The 14,707-nt window shown below is 40.5% G+C and overlaps 1 protein-coding gene across 2 annotated transcripts in view; it reads right to left on the bottom strand.

The window, feature by feature from the left end:
* LOC122551779 (contactin-associated protein-like 5) overlaps positions 1-14,707 on the bottom strand; it is an 888,067-nt gene that overhangs the window by 412,356 nt on the left and 461,004 nt on the right. The gene's annotated exons all lie outside the window — the stretch shown is intronic.

The raw sequence follows: 14,707 nt of genomic DNA, 5'->3' as shown, positions 1-14,707 counted from the left end.
CCAGTCCATGCTGACCATAATCCCAAACTAAACTCACCGGTCTATGCTTGTTCCATGTCCCTCCAAACATTTCCTATTCATGTACTCATCCAAATGTCTTTTAAATGTTGTAACTGTACTCACATCCACCACTTCCGCTGGCAATTCATTCCACACACAAACCATGTAAAAAGGTTGCCCCTTGTATCTTTTTTAAATCTTTCTCCTCTCACCTTAAAAATATTCCCACTAGTTTTGAAATCCCTCATTCTAGGGAAAAGATACCTACCATTTACCTTATCTATACCCCTCATGATTTTATAAACTTCTATAAGATTACCCCTCAACCTCTTATGCTCCAGTGAAAAAAGTCCCAGCCTATCCAGACTATTCCCATAACTCAAACCCTGCATTGCGGGCAACATCTTGGTAAATCTCTTCTGAACCCTCTCCAGCTTAACACTATCCTTCCTACAACAGGGCGACCAAAACTGGACAGAGAACTCCAGAAGAAGCCTCATCGATGTCCTGTACAACCTGAACATAATGTCCCCAGTCATATACTCAAAGGTCTGAGCAATGAAGGCAAGCATGCTAAATAACCATCCTATCTATATATGATGCAAATTTCAAAGCAATGTGTTTCTGAATCCCGAGATGTCTCAATTCTACAATGTTATCCAAGGCCCTAATTTTAATTGTATAAATCTTGCCCTTGTTTGTTTTACTAAACTGCAATACCTTGTACTTATCCAGATTAATTGCATAGAACAGGAAAAGTCAACCATGTTGCTGTGGGTCTGGAGTCATTTATAGGCCAGACCAGACGAAAATGGCAGATTTCTTTCCCCTAAGGTATACCTATGAGGCAGATGGGTTTTGACAACAATCACTGATAGCTTCATGGTCACTATTACTGAGATGAGCTTTATGTTACAGATTTTTATGAACTGAATTCAAATTTCACCAACTATTATGATATGACTTCCTTTTTTTTATCAAGTCTGACCATTCCCAGGTTTTGAAATAAAAGAAATGAACCATGAAACTTGTTGTTAAACAGACAGTGCTACAAACTCACAGTGAGCTGCCCAGCACCTGAAAGTGAAAGATAAGGTAATGTTTTACTCTGACACTTTGTTCGAACTAAATATGCAAATAGGCCTTCAGTTTCACTGTCTGTTTGGTAAATTATGTTGGCATGTGTCTTATTTGTCCAGAGCAATGAAGCGTTTACGAATTACGTGCTTTGATTCAGAATTAAAGAATAGATGCCTAATTATCAGAGAAATGGCTCTTGCTAATAAAATCTGTTTGTCAACTTATGATTAGTTGTGTGTAATTGTTCATGAAATACCATTATATACATGTCAAGCAGCTTTCATTGCATTGTACTTGACAGATCTTTTCACTTGTTAGTGTTGCTGCATTCCAAGAGGTGCTAGTTTATGTAAAACATTGTATTGAATTTAATGAGCACTTTTTTTTGGCTCTGATCCTCAAGCACTTCAGAGGACGCAGAAGAGAAGCTATTGCTGGAAATCTCTTGATAGATTACAACGGAAATAGGCTAAGTCAGTCTCACTAAGCTGGCGAATAGATGTGTGCATTCAAGGAGGGCTGGAAACTCTGTTGTCTGGTCACTGACTCCATCCCTCTTACAGGCCTCTGCTTGAGGGTCAAGGGGACTGACACCAGTGATTTAACCCCACTGCAGAGCCTTTGATCAGATACCCACACCATCTCTAGACTAGTTACATTCAATTTCATGACATCGACAGACGTGGTCCCTGTCACAGCTCAATTGTTACTAAGAACCCCATCCATGGAGTTGTTACTGATAAACAATCAATAACACATTCCTGGATGGCCTCCCATTTTCCATCCTTGCAGACTTCCGCTTATCCAAAGCACAGCGGCCCACTTTCCAAACTTGCAGCAGATCCTATCCTTCCTCAGTAACATGCCTGCTCACTTACTTTAGTTAGAGACAGAAAAACTGCAGATGCTGGAATCCAAAGTAGCCAGGCAGGAGGCTGGATGAACACAGCAAGCCAGGCAGCATCAGGAGGTGCAGAAGTCAACGTTTTAGGTGTAACCCTTCTGAACTACATTGCCTCCCAGTCCAGCAATGCATTGTTTTACTTTAAGTTTTCAAACCCCTCACTGTCTGACCCCTTAAGTCTGTAACGTCATCTAACTTGATAATCTACTGACATATCTGTGCTCATTAAATTCTGGCATATGGTGTGTCTGCAATTTTTAAGGGCTTTACCATTCGTCCATAAATTTAAAAACGTAGGATTTGTAATAGCTCAAGTATCCAGCAGATGGTGCTTATTCAGAATTTTATTTTACACAAGAAAGGGTGACAAGCAAAGCACCTACTCTTTTATTTCTGGTCTAGCTCCCTGTGATTGCATAATTACTGAGTAACAAAATATGGACCCACCTTAATATATCTGAACTGCATATTTATTAACTTCCAAAAGACTACATTGAAAATTTAATCTTAAGATTAATTTATTTTTCTTAAACCTTTCCCCAAGCTGCATTTTAACTGCACTTCTAGCTTGTCAACATTTTTCATCAGTGCCTCAAGATTCTTTCCTTGCCCAAGTTATTTATAGGACTGATTTTCCACTTTTAAAGGGGAAACCTGTATAACGTCTGCAGTTGAGTAATTTTCGTCTTGTTTTATGTTTTTAAATGTCCTGTCTTTATTTTGAAACAGAAACAGAAATTGCTGGGAAATCTCAGCAAGTCTGGTAGCATCTGTGGGGAGACATCAGAGTTAATGTTTTGGGACCAGTGACCTTTCTTCAGAACAGAACGTTTAGAAGAAAGGTCACTGGACCCAAAACATTAACTCTGATGTCTGTCCACAGAGGCTACCAGACTTGCTGAGATGTTCCTGCAATTTCTGTTTCTGTTTCAGATTTCCAACATTGGACTTTATTCTTTACTTTAAATTATTTAGAAATGGCGTCAATAAGGAAATAGGAGAAAGTGAGGGCTGCAGATGCAGGAGATCAGAGCTGAAAATGTGTTGCTGGAAATGCGCAGCAGGTCAGGCAGCATCCAAGGAGCAGGAGAATCGACGTTTTGGGCATGAGCCCTTCTTCAAGAATGAGGAATAAGGAAATATACTGGGTTCAAGTCTGTTAACTGTTAGCAACAACAGCTTGCATTCATAGAGTGCCTTTAATGCATTAAAATTCCCTAGGATGCTTTATAGGCACATTATAACCCAAAACATGACACCCAGCACATAAGGGGTTATCAATGTAGTATAATGCATTACTTTGGATCCAGGGAGACACTCGCATTACATACGTATTGTGAGAAAAGATCTGCCACCCTGCCTACCCACAGCATGGCCACACAGAACACAGAAATCAAGCCTGTCCAAACCACACAAGAAACACCCAGAATATCTCAGCATTGACCAAACAAGCTGACAAGAGAAACCAGTCATGACCATAGTCACTCACAGACCAGAGAATACACTTCCCAAGACAAACTAACAATAAGCTTCCTGGACCTGATCAACAGAGCTGTCCCAAAGCCCTAAGGGCAGTCTTGTACCCCAGTGATACCAAAGCCATACAAAGCACAGATCAGATGGACAGGCACCAGAATACCTCGCTCACAGGAGAGAAACAGTGGAAACACCTGACTGCTTTAAAAGGGACAATCTCACCTACCCTCAAAGAGAGATGGAATCTCCTGATCCCATTAAAAACTGATTGATGCTGCCAAGATGCGACATTGTATCTACAATCAGGACATTCTTCTGATAACAACTTTGTGATTATCACCATCATAACTGGATGACTTAATTATCAAATACGATGTACTTTCCCTATTTTTAATTATCATCATTGTACAAGATTTCTATAAAACCAACTTGATTCTCAGCCCGGGGAAGAGAGTTTCGGTTCCCTGGACAGACTGTCTGTGCTGTTTCAGCTCAGTCAATTTCTCTTCCGCGATATCACTATGTTAGTAAACTGTTTGTTAATTTCACTTCAATCTGTGTTTTGTGATCTCTGCTTTATTGGGCTAATTTCTCTGACATCTTCACAGGAATTCACGCAACACCACATATTTTTTGGGAGCTGCTTTATAGTATAATGTAGGCTAATCAATTGATTTTCATTCATACTCATTGAAAAAATATGTTGGGAAGAGAAATCACATCAACATCAGTTTTGCCATTATTATTTTCATTGATTTTGTGTTCAGATGATATCAGTATATATAGTTTTATGCATCTGCAGGCTCATTTTGTCCTCTGTATTAATTTAACTTTACCAAGGATATCATAGTGAGCACAGATAAACGAAGGGACAGGTTTTGTACAGTATCCAAAGAAGCAAGCACGCAAGCTAGTTAGGCAGAAAAGTGAAGGAGGAATTTCTAGAGCTTAGGGATTATGTACCTGAAGGCAAGGCCACCAAACAGTGTAGCAATTAAAATCAGGGAAACTCAAGAGAGGCCAGAATTAAAATGAAAATATCCCCGAGGATAATGGAGCTAAAGAAGATTAGACAGATCAGGAAGTGATGAAGTCATGCAGGGATTTGAAAATGAGGATAAGCATTTTAAAATTCAGTAATAATGAGGTATATTAATATTCTTAACTATCACATGCGATCTCACAAGTCAAGTGATTTTATGTCAGAAGTAAAAATGTGAATACTGCCACAAAGAGACATGTTGCTTTTGATTTTCATTATGCACATCGGGACAAATGCAAGAACACCAAATTATACTACATGAGGAAAAGGTACTGATTGTTGAAAATAGACTCAGATTGACTGAGGAACTGCCATGAAGAAAGCAAAGGGGAACGACAGACACCGCAAACTAGCAGGAAATTCACAGCATGCGGTAGACTTGAACAGGCTGTTTCTCCTGGAGTGTCAGAGGCTGAGGGATGACCTTATTGAGGTTTATAAAATCGTAAGGGACATGGGCAGGGTAAATAGACAAGGTCTTTTCCCTGGAGTGAGAGAGACCAGAACCAGAGGGCATACGTTTAAGGTGAGGTGGAAAGATTTAAAAGGGACCTAAGGGGCAACTTTTTCACGCAGGTGGTGGTGTGTGTGTGGAATGAGCTGCCAGAGGAAGTGGTGGAAGCTGGTACAATTGCAACATTTAAAAGGCATCTGGATGAGTAAGTGAATCAGAAGTGTTGAGAGGGATGTGGGCCAAATGATGGCAAATGGGACTAGATTAATTTAGGATATCTGGTCAGCATGGACAAGTCGGACCGATGGCTGTACATTTCTATTACGCTATGATGACTCTATATTTTTTTTTGAAGAATAAAACCCCTGCTTTATGAAGGTAGGCATTTTCTAACAAGAGTAAATGAGTCACAGTAACAGCTTGATAACAAATTTAAAACAATCGGTCAAGCTTGTGAAACGATTCATTGACATTTAGGCGTCTGGTCTATGTAATCAAAAGGAATATGTAGGGCCATCTGCCCTTTTGACTTACTTAGGAGCAGAGTTATTGCTGCCAGGGTGGATCAATCACAAAATTACAAGATTACAAAAAAAGGTCATTCACCCTATTGTTTCTGTACTAGCTCCAAGAATGTGTCATGGCCTAGTGCCATCTAATGGCTGCTTTAATGCCTCAGTTGAACCTGACCCAGCCACACCTCTAGGGAGTATATTCCAGATCCCAAACACTCGATGTGTAAAAAACAGACATATTTTCACTCCTTTATTTTTTATTCTTTCACGAGTGAGAACGGTTTCTCCCTGTCTATTGTGCCTCAAACCCTGATGATTTTGGAAATGTCTAATCAATTAACCTTCTCCTCTTGAAGGAAAAATTCTCCAGTGTATCTTTATAAAGGGAACTGGGTTTGATTCCATCCTTGGGCAACTATCTGTGTGGAGTTTCAACGTTGTCCCCGTGCCTGCATGAGTTTCCTCCGGGTGCTCTGGTTTCATCCCACAGTCCAAAGATGTGCAGGTTATGTGGATTAGCCATATTAAACTGCCCATCCTGTCCAGGGATATGCAGGCTAGGTGGGTTAGCCTTTGGAAATGTAGGGTTACATGGAGAGGGTAAGGGGGGTGGATCTGGGTGGGATGCTCTCGGAGGGTCAGTGTGAACACAATGGGCCAAATGGCCTGCTTCTGTACTATCGTGATTCTATTCTAAAAAAAAAGTTTTCCCATCCTGTGGAATCTGTCTTGAAAACATTTGTGTATTCATATCTTTTGTAAAGTGCATTCCCAGAACTGTGCACTATACTACAGCTGAGAGACCAACTGATGTTTTATATTTGTTGAGCATTACTTCCCTCCTCTATGCCATTATTAATAAAATCTAGGAACTGTACACTTTATAAACCACTTCTTCACAATCAGAGTCAACTTGCCAATGAATCAGTGTCTCTTTCTCCTGCAGTAGAAATTGTGATTGTTTGAATGTTGAAAAATCACACACCAGGTTAAAGTCCAACAGGTTTATGTGGAAGCACTAGCTTTCAGAACGCTGCTCCTTCATCAAGCAGCTACCTGATGAAGGAGCAGTTCTTCCAAATAAACCTGTTGGACTATAACCTTGTGTTGTGTGGTTTTTAACTTTGTCCACCCCAGTCCAACACTGGCTCCTCCACATCATGTTTGAATTTTGGCATTCTTGCATTGCTCCTGATGGGTGCAAGGTGAACAGCTTCAAAGCATGTCTTTCTTTTAGGAGCATGCACGTCATCTATTGGATTGCATGTATTTTCTTGAAACTGCACTCATTCAGCCACTAATTCCCTCTGCCTTCGGTACAACTAGCTGAATTACCAGGCAGAGTTAGTGTTCAGCTCAGAATCATTGTTAAAACAGAAAAAAGAATGCTCTTTAATACATTTTTTTTTAAAAATCATTTTGATTAAAATTACATTTGAACCTGGGGTTTCTTCATTTTCTTCAACTTAGGTATTAATAATCACTTGGGATCTGCCTCATGATTAACTTTCTTCTCATAATCCTCCAACAAATCCTTTCTATTCACAGAAGAACAATATCTGATTTCTCTTATCCTTCTCCTAATGCTTTGCCTCATTTGTGTGAGCTTAGTTTCTTTTTCATTCTTCCCTTTCCGATGGAGAAAATCCTTGTGTCTCAAAACATATGTTTCATTTCACAAGTTTTCTCACATAATTCTGTATGTCACGTATTTAATATTCTGATTGCGTAGAAAGACCTGAGTCTGCAAGTTCCCATGCAAGACAGAAACTATCATAACTTGGGACAACATCTCTATTCCTTTATTGTCACTGGATCAAAATCCCTTCCTAACAACATCATGGATGGACTTACCTACCTTAGACTGCATTGGTTCAAAAAGACAACTTTCTTAAGGTCTGTGAATGCTGAACTAGCCACATCCCATGAAAGAATTTCAAAAACAATTTACAAGTTCTCATAATTGAACCATGACATAATAAGGTGTTCTTATCATCTTATCTTCTCAATGTAAACTCATATTGAATGTCACTGAATTACAAAAAAAATGCATTGCATAGATGAGACCATTCAGCCCTGCATAATTGTTACTAGAAAGGTAGTCTTTATCAATACTTACAAAGTATACCAACCGCCTGGAGATGATTGGTAACTCAAACATTTTTTTTAAATTTAAAGAACTAAAAATATATATACATGAGTTGGACCGAAGGGTCTGTTTCTGTGCTGTACATCTCTATGACTCTATGATCCTAATACCATTAGAAGGCATGTAAACATCTTTAATCTCAAGTTTGCCTGAATATACATCACTCATTATAGTCAGATGGCAGAAGGTCTTGATATGTTCCTTGAAATTATATTTCAGATTAGTTTTCACAGTGGGTAGTTGCATTTTAACATGGACAGCATTGTAGCTGAGCATGATGTTGGCCTCAGCTAATTTCAGCACATCCCCACTTTGCAATAGGAATAGTGAGTAGTAAAGAAAGATATTGACCTTAACCCAGTTTTGTGTTGTCAGATTTTTGGACATTAACACCAATTATTGTTGTTGCCTTCCTTTGAGATCAGATAATGGTTACATATTTGTTGTATGATATAGACTTAATTAATTCATTGTCATTGTACCTGGATGTTCTTACATTTGAGTATATGAAATAGATGATTGAAATGAGAGCTTATAACAAATCAAATTTTTTGGTTTTTTTGATAGTATGTGTGCAATGCACTACACATTGAGGTAATTAACGATACAAACAAGGAAGATTCCAGACAAAAACAAACATTGTTGTAGAAACTCTGTAGGTCTTCAGAACCCTGAAGAAGGATCACATGGCCAGAAACATTGATTTGATTTCTCTCCACAGATATTGCCAGACCCGCTAAGCTTCTCCAACAATTTCTGTTTTTGTTTGAAATTTACAACATCCACAGTTCTTTGTTTTATTTTGTTGTTGAAGGAAGATCCCAGATCTGATCTTGGTTGTAGTAACCATTATCTGATCTCAAAGGAAGGCAACAACAATAATTGGTGTTAATGTCCAAAAGACTGACCACACAAAACTGGGTTAAGGTCAATATCTTTCTTTACTACTCACTATTCCTATTGCAAAGTGGGGATGTGCTGAAATTAGCTGAGGCCGACATCATGCTCAGCTACAATGCTGTCCATGTTAAAATGGTACCACCCACTGTGATAACTAATCTGAAATATAATTTCATGTTACAAACTTGACTAGGGAACTGGATAGAGCTGATATTAGCATGTCTGCTGGTCCCTCATAATGAGGATGACATGTACTTTTGGCAGGAATCTGTGTGTAAAATCTTTTAATACAGGGTGGATATTAGTTTGCAGCTACCCTTCAGTTCTGGCTGACAGAAATATCTCTTACGTGTACCACCTGCCATCGATACACTGGCGGGACTTAACAAAGATAATCAACCTGTTTGTTATGTGATGACTCACAATTCGTGGTCCACAAATCATGGTGTGACATAAACCTGAGCTTAATTGTCCAGAGGGAGAGATACTAACAATGTGCCAGAGGACCTGACAATAGAATACTACTGTTATGAAAGCTCCATGTCAAATAATATTCTGGACTCAGTGGCACAGTAGCAATGTCATGGAATCAGTAATTCATAATCCCAGGCTTATGATCTCGTGACATGGTTTAAAATCCCACCAACACAGCTGGTCAGAATTCAGTGCAGAGGGAATAAAAAGAGCTTTAATTAAAGTTTACTGCAGAAAGTAAAATCTCCAGAGTGAGAGTTGAGCAGGAGAGGATAAAAGGCACAGATGGAGAGGCTTACTTACAGTGAGACCAAAGGTAGAGTGATGTGACAAACCACACTGTGCATAAATGCTTTGAAAGCAGCTGTTGTTTCAGTCGAATTGGTGAATATTTCCATTGTTTAAAGTAAGAGTAAGGTAAATAGCATAAAGAGTCATAGAGCTGTACAGCATGGTCCAACTTGTCCATGCTCACCAGGTTACCTCAATTCAGCTTGTCTTATTTTCCCAGCACCTGGCCTTTTTCCCTCTTTCCCCTTCCTATTCCTATACCCTGCCAGAAGCCTTTTAAATGTTCTAAATTTCCCCACTTCCACTACTTCCTCTGGCAGTTCAATTCATACACACCACCCTATGTGACAAAGTTGTTCCGTAGGTCCCTTTTAAAGCTTTCGTCTCTCACCTTAAACTTATGCCCTCTAGTTTTGGACACCCCTACCCTGGGGAAATGAAGTTGGCTATTTATCCTATCTATGCCCCTCATGATTTTATAAACCTCCATAAGGTCACCTCTCAGACTCCCATGTTCCATGGAAAATAGCCCCAGCCCATTCAGCCTCTCCCTATAACTCAAACCCTCCAACACCAGTAACATTCTTGTAAATCTTGTCTGAACCTTTTCATATTTAATGGCATCTTTACTATAGCAAGGAGACCAGAACTGAATACATTCAAATCCTATCTCCTATACTCAAAGCACTGACCAATAAAGGTAAGCATACTAAATGGCTTCTTTACTAACCTGACTACCCGTGCCTCTACTTTCAAGGAACAATGAACCTGTACTCCAAGATCTCTTTGGTTGGCAACATTCCCAGGACCTTACCATCAAGTTTATAAGTGGGCGGCACGGTGGCACAGTGGTTAGCACTGCTGCCTCACAGCGCCTGAGACCCGGGTTCACTTCCCGCCTCAGGCGACTGACTGTGTGGAGTTTGCACGTTCTCCCCGTGTCTGCGTGGGTTTCCTCCGGGTGCTCCGGTTTCCTCCCACAGTCACAAAGATGTGCAGGGTCAGGTGAATTGGCCATGCTAAATTGCCCGTAGTGTTAGGTAACGGGTAAATGTAGGGGTATGGGTGGGTTTCGCTTCGGCGGGTCGGTGTGGACTTGTTGGGCCGAAGGGCCTGTTTCCACACTGTAATGTAATCTAATCTAATCCTGACCCTATTTGCCCTACCAAAATGTAGCATCTCATATTTATCTAAATTAAGCCCTATCTACCACACTTTGGCCCATCAGCCCATCAGATCAAAATCCCATTGTACTCTGAGGTAACCTTCTTTGCTTTCCACTACACCTCCAAATAAGGCAAGGAGTTTGTGTTTAATTCACTATTATTTTTCACCTCTCTTTTTATAAAAATGCTGAAGTGTAAGATTGACAACAATGTTATTTTTTTCCTTTAAAAACAATTACAATAAAGGGCAAAAACTAGGGATCCAAATTAATGAAACATGTTGCTGCTGCAGCATGTAGGCATGCTGAATACCATAGTGATCAAAGGCAAGCACGTCTGATGATGAAGGGCTTTTGCCCGAAACGTCAATTTTCTGCTCCTCAGAATCTGCCTGACCTGTTGTGCTTTTCCAGCACCACTCTCATCTTGACTCTGATCTCCAGCATCTGCAGTCCTCACTTTTGCCAAGCACATCTGTAGTCAAACCATAATATATAGGAACAGAAGTAAGTGATTCAGTCAATGTTTTTAACAGCTGGAGGAGGTTTGAATCAAAGTTGAGGAGCCGGAGTCTGAGCTGCAAACATGACACCACATCTGGGAAGTTACCTGGACACTTTGTTCCAGGAAGCAGTCACAACTCTCAGATTAGATCGTTCAAATATGGTCTACAATCAAGGCAAAAAAGGCGGTGTCTGTAAAAAAAAGCTGGTACCGAGACCAGGGGTTATCTTTTGAGGAGCCTCAGCCTGTGTAACAATCTAACAGTAATAAGATTTTTGCAAGCTGGGGATTATTGTGGAGACTGCAAGGACGATGAGGAAACTAACTACGGCCACCATGGCAGAGAGAGAGTCATGCAAGTCAGGTTAGAAAATAGCGATAGGGAACAATATAATTAGGCTGTTCTCTGCAGCCATGTGTGTTTGTGTTGAAAGGTCTGTTGCCTAGTTGATGCCAGATTTAAAATACATTAAGGACAAAAGGGTAACTAGGGAGAGAATAGGACCCCTCAAAAGATCAGCAAGGTAGCCTTTGTGTGGAGCCACAGGAGATACTAAACGAGTATTTTGCATCAGTGTTTACTGCGGAAAAGGACATGGAAGATATGGAATGTAGGGAAATAGATGGTGACATCTTGAAAAATGTCCATATTAGAGTGGAGGAAGTGCTGGATGTCTTGAAACACATAAAAGTGGATAAATCCCCAGGACCTGATCAGATGTACCTTAAAACTATGTGGGAAGCTTGGGAAGTGATTACGGGACCCCTTGCTGAGATAGTTGTATCATCGACAGTCACAGGTGAGGTACAGGATGTACATGCATTTTGAAATGTAAGGATTGATTAGGGATAGTCAACATGGCTTTGTGCCTAGGAAATAATGTCTCACAAACTTGATTGAGTTTTTTGAAGAAGTAACAAAGAGGATTGATGAGGGCAGAGCAGTCGATGTGATCTATATGGACTTCAGTAAGGTGTTCGACAAGGTTCCCCATGGGAGACTGGTTAGCAAGGTTAGATCTCATGGAATACAGGGAGAACAGAATTTGGATACAGAACTGGCTTAAAGATAGAAGACAAAGGGTGGTGGTGTAGGGTTATTTTTCAGACTGGAGACCTGTAACCAGAAGGGTGCCACAAGGATCGGTGCTGGGTCTACTACTTTTCGTCAATTGTATAAATGATTTGGATGCGAGCACAAGAGATACAGTTAGTAAGTTTGTAGACAACACCAAAATTAGAGATGTCGTGGACAGCGAAGAAGGTTACCTCAGATTACAAAGGGATCTTCATCAGATGGGCCAATGGGCTGAGAAATGGGAAAGCAAATCTTAGCAGGACTTATTCACTTAATGGGAAAGACCTTGGAGTGCAGGTTCATAACTCATTGAAAGTGGATAGAATAGTGAAGAAGGCATTTGGTATGCTTTCTTTTATTGGTCAGAGTACAAGAATTGGGAGGTCATAATGCGGCTGTACAGGACATTGGTTAGGACGCTTTTGGAATAATGCGTGCAATTCTGGTTTCCTTCCTATCGAAGGATGTTGTGAAACTTGAATGTGCAGAAAAGATTTACAATGATGTTGCCAGGGTTGGAGGATTTGAACTACAGGGACAGGTTGAATAGGCTGGGACTGTTTTCCCGGAAGCATAGGAGACTTAGGAGTGACCTCATAGAGGTTTACAAAATTATGAGGGGCATGGATATGATAAATAGACAAAGTCTTTTCCCTGGAGTGGGTGAGTCCAGAACTAGAGGTCATAGGTTTAGGGTGAGAGGGGAAAGATATAAAAGAGACCTAAGGAGCAACTTTTTCGGAATGAGCTGCCAAAAGAAGTGATGGAGGCTAGTACAATTGCAACATTTAAAAGGCATCTGGATGGGTATATGAATAGGAAGGGCTTGGAGGGATATGGGCCGGGTGCTGGCAGGTGGGACTAGATTTTTTTGAGATATCTGGTCGGCATGGATGAGTTGAACCGAAGGGTCTGTTTCTGTGCTGTATACCTCTATGACTCAATGACTGGAGAAAACTCAGAGTGGAAGGCAAGGGATACAGTTTTCATACACCATATTGGTACCAAAGACTTTGATAAGACTTGAAAGAAGTTCACCTGAAAGAATTTGAATAGGTAGGAGTTAGAAAGCAGCACCTCTAATGTAATAATTCTTGGACTACTACCTGGGCCATGGGCAAGCAGGTATATGATAAATAAAGTCAAATAGATAAATATATACCTTAAAAGTAATGACAAATGGGAAAATTTTCAGTTTGAGGGGCACTGGCACCAGTACTGATTTGATTTAATTTATAATTGTCATATGTACCAAGATACTGTGAAAAGTGTTGTTTTGCTTGCAATATAGGCAATCATAGCTTACATAATTAAATCAGGATAATAGAACAGAATGTAGAATACTGTGCTACAGCTACAAGGAAGTTGCAAAGAAATATCAACTCCGATATATGAGAGATCCACTCATAAGTCTGATAAGACAATAGACAATAGATAATAGGTGCAAGAGTAGGCCATTCTGCCCTTCGAGCCTGCACCACCATTCAATATGATCATGGCTGATCATCCTTAATCAGTATCCCGTTACTGCCTTATCTCCATAACCCTTGATTCCACAATCCTTGAGAGCTCTATCCAACTCTTTCTTAAATGAATCCAGAGACTGGGCCTCCACTGCCCTCTGGGGCAGAGCATTCCACACAGCTACCACTCTCTGGGTGAAGAAGTTTCTCCTCATCTCTGTCCTAAATGGTTTACCCCGTATTTTTAAGCTGTGTCCTCTGGTTCAGCACTCACCCATCAGCGGAAACATGTTTCCTGCCTCCCGACTGTCCAATCCTTTAATAATCTTATATGTCTCAATCATATCCCCTCTCAGTCTTCTAAACTCAAGGGTATACAAGCCTAGTCGCTCCAGTCTTTCAGTGTAAAGTAATCCCGCCATTCCAGGAATTGACCTCGTGAGCCTACGCTGCACTCCCTCAATAGCCAGAATGTCTTTCCTCAAATTTGGAGACCAGAACTGCGCACAGTACTCCAGGTGTGGTCTCACCAGGGCCCTGTACAGCTGCAGAAGAACCTCTTTGCTTCTATACTCAATCCCTCTTGTTATGAAAGCCAGCATGCTATTAGCCTTCTTCACTACCTGCTGTACCTGCATGCTTGCCTTCATTGACTGGTGTACAAGAACACCCAGATCTCTCTGTACTGCCGCTTTACCTAAATTGATTCCATTTAGGTAGTAATCTGCCTTTCTGTTCTTGCCACCAAAGAGGATAACCATTCATTTATCCACATTAAACTGCATCTGCCATGCATCTGACCACTCACCTAACTTGTCCAGGTCACCCTGTAACCTCCTAACATCCTCATCACATTTCACCCTGCCACCCAGCTTAGTATCATCAGCAAATTTGCTAATGCTATTACTAATACCATCTTCTATATCATTAACATATATTGTAAAAAGCTGCGGTCCCAGCACGGATCCCTGCGGTACCCCACTGGTCACTGCCTGCCATTCCGAAATGGAGCCGTTTATCACTATTCTTTGTTTCCTATCAGCCAATCAACTTTCAATCCAAGTTAGTACTTTGCCCCCAATACCATGTGCCCTAATTTTGCTCACTAACCTTCTATGTGGGACTTTATCAAAAGCTTTCTGAAAGTCCAGGTACACTACATCTATTGGATCTCCCTCATCCATCTTCAGAGTTACATCCTCAAAGAATTC

The sequence above is a fragment of the Chiloscyllium plagiosum genome, unplaced genomic scaffold (genome assembly GCF_037043375.1).
Source record: "Chiloscyllium plagiosum isolate Xiang-an unplaced genomic scaffold, Cpla_swu_hap1 HiC_scaffold_7, whole genome shotgun sequence".
Taxonomy (NCBI): Eukaryota; Metazoa; Chordata; class Chondrichthyes; order Orectolobiformes; family Hemiscylliidae; genus Chiloscyllium; species Chiloscyllium plagiosum.
Note: the sequence above shows the minus strand (reverse complement) of the source record. Positions and strands in the feature narration are given on the sequence as shown.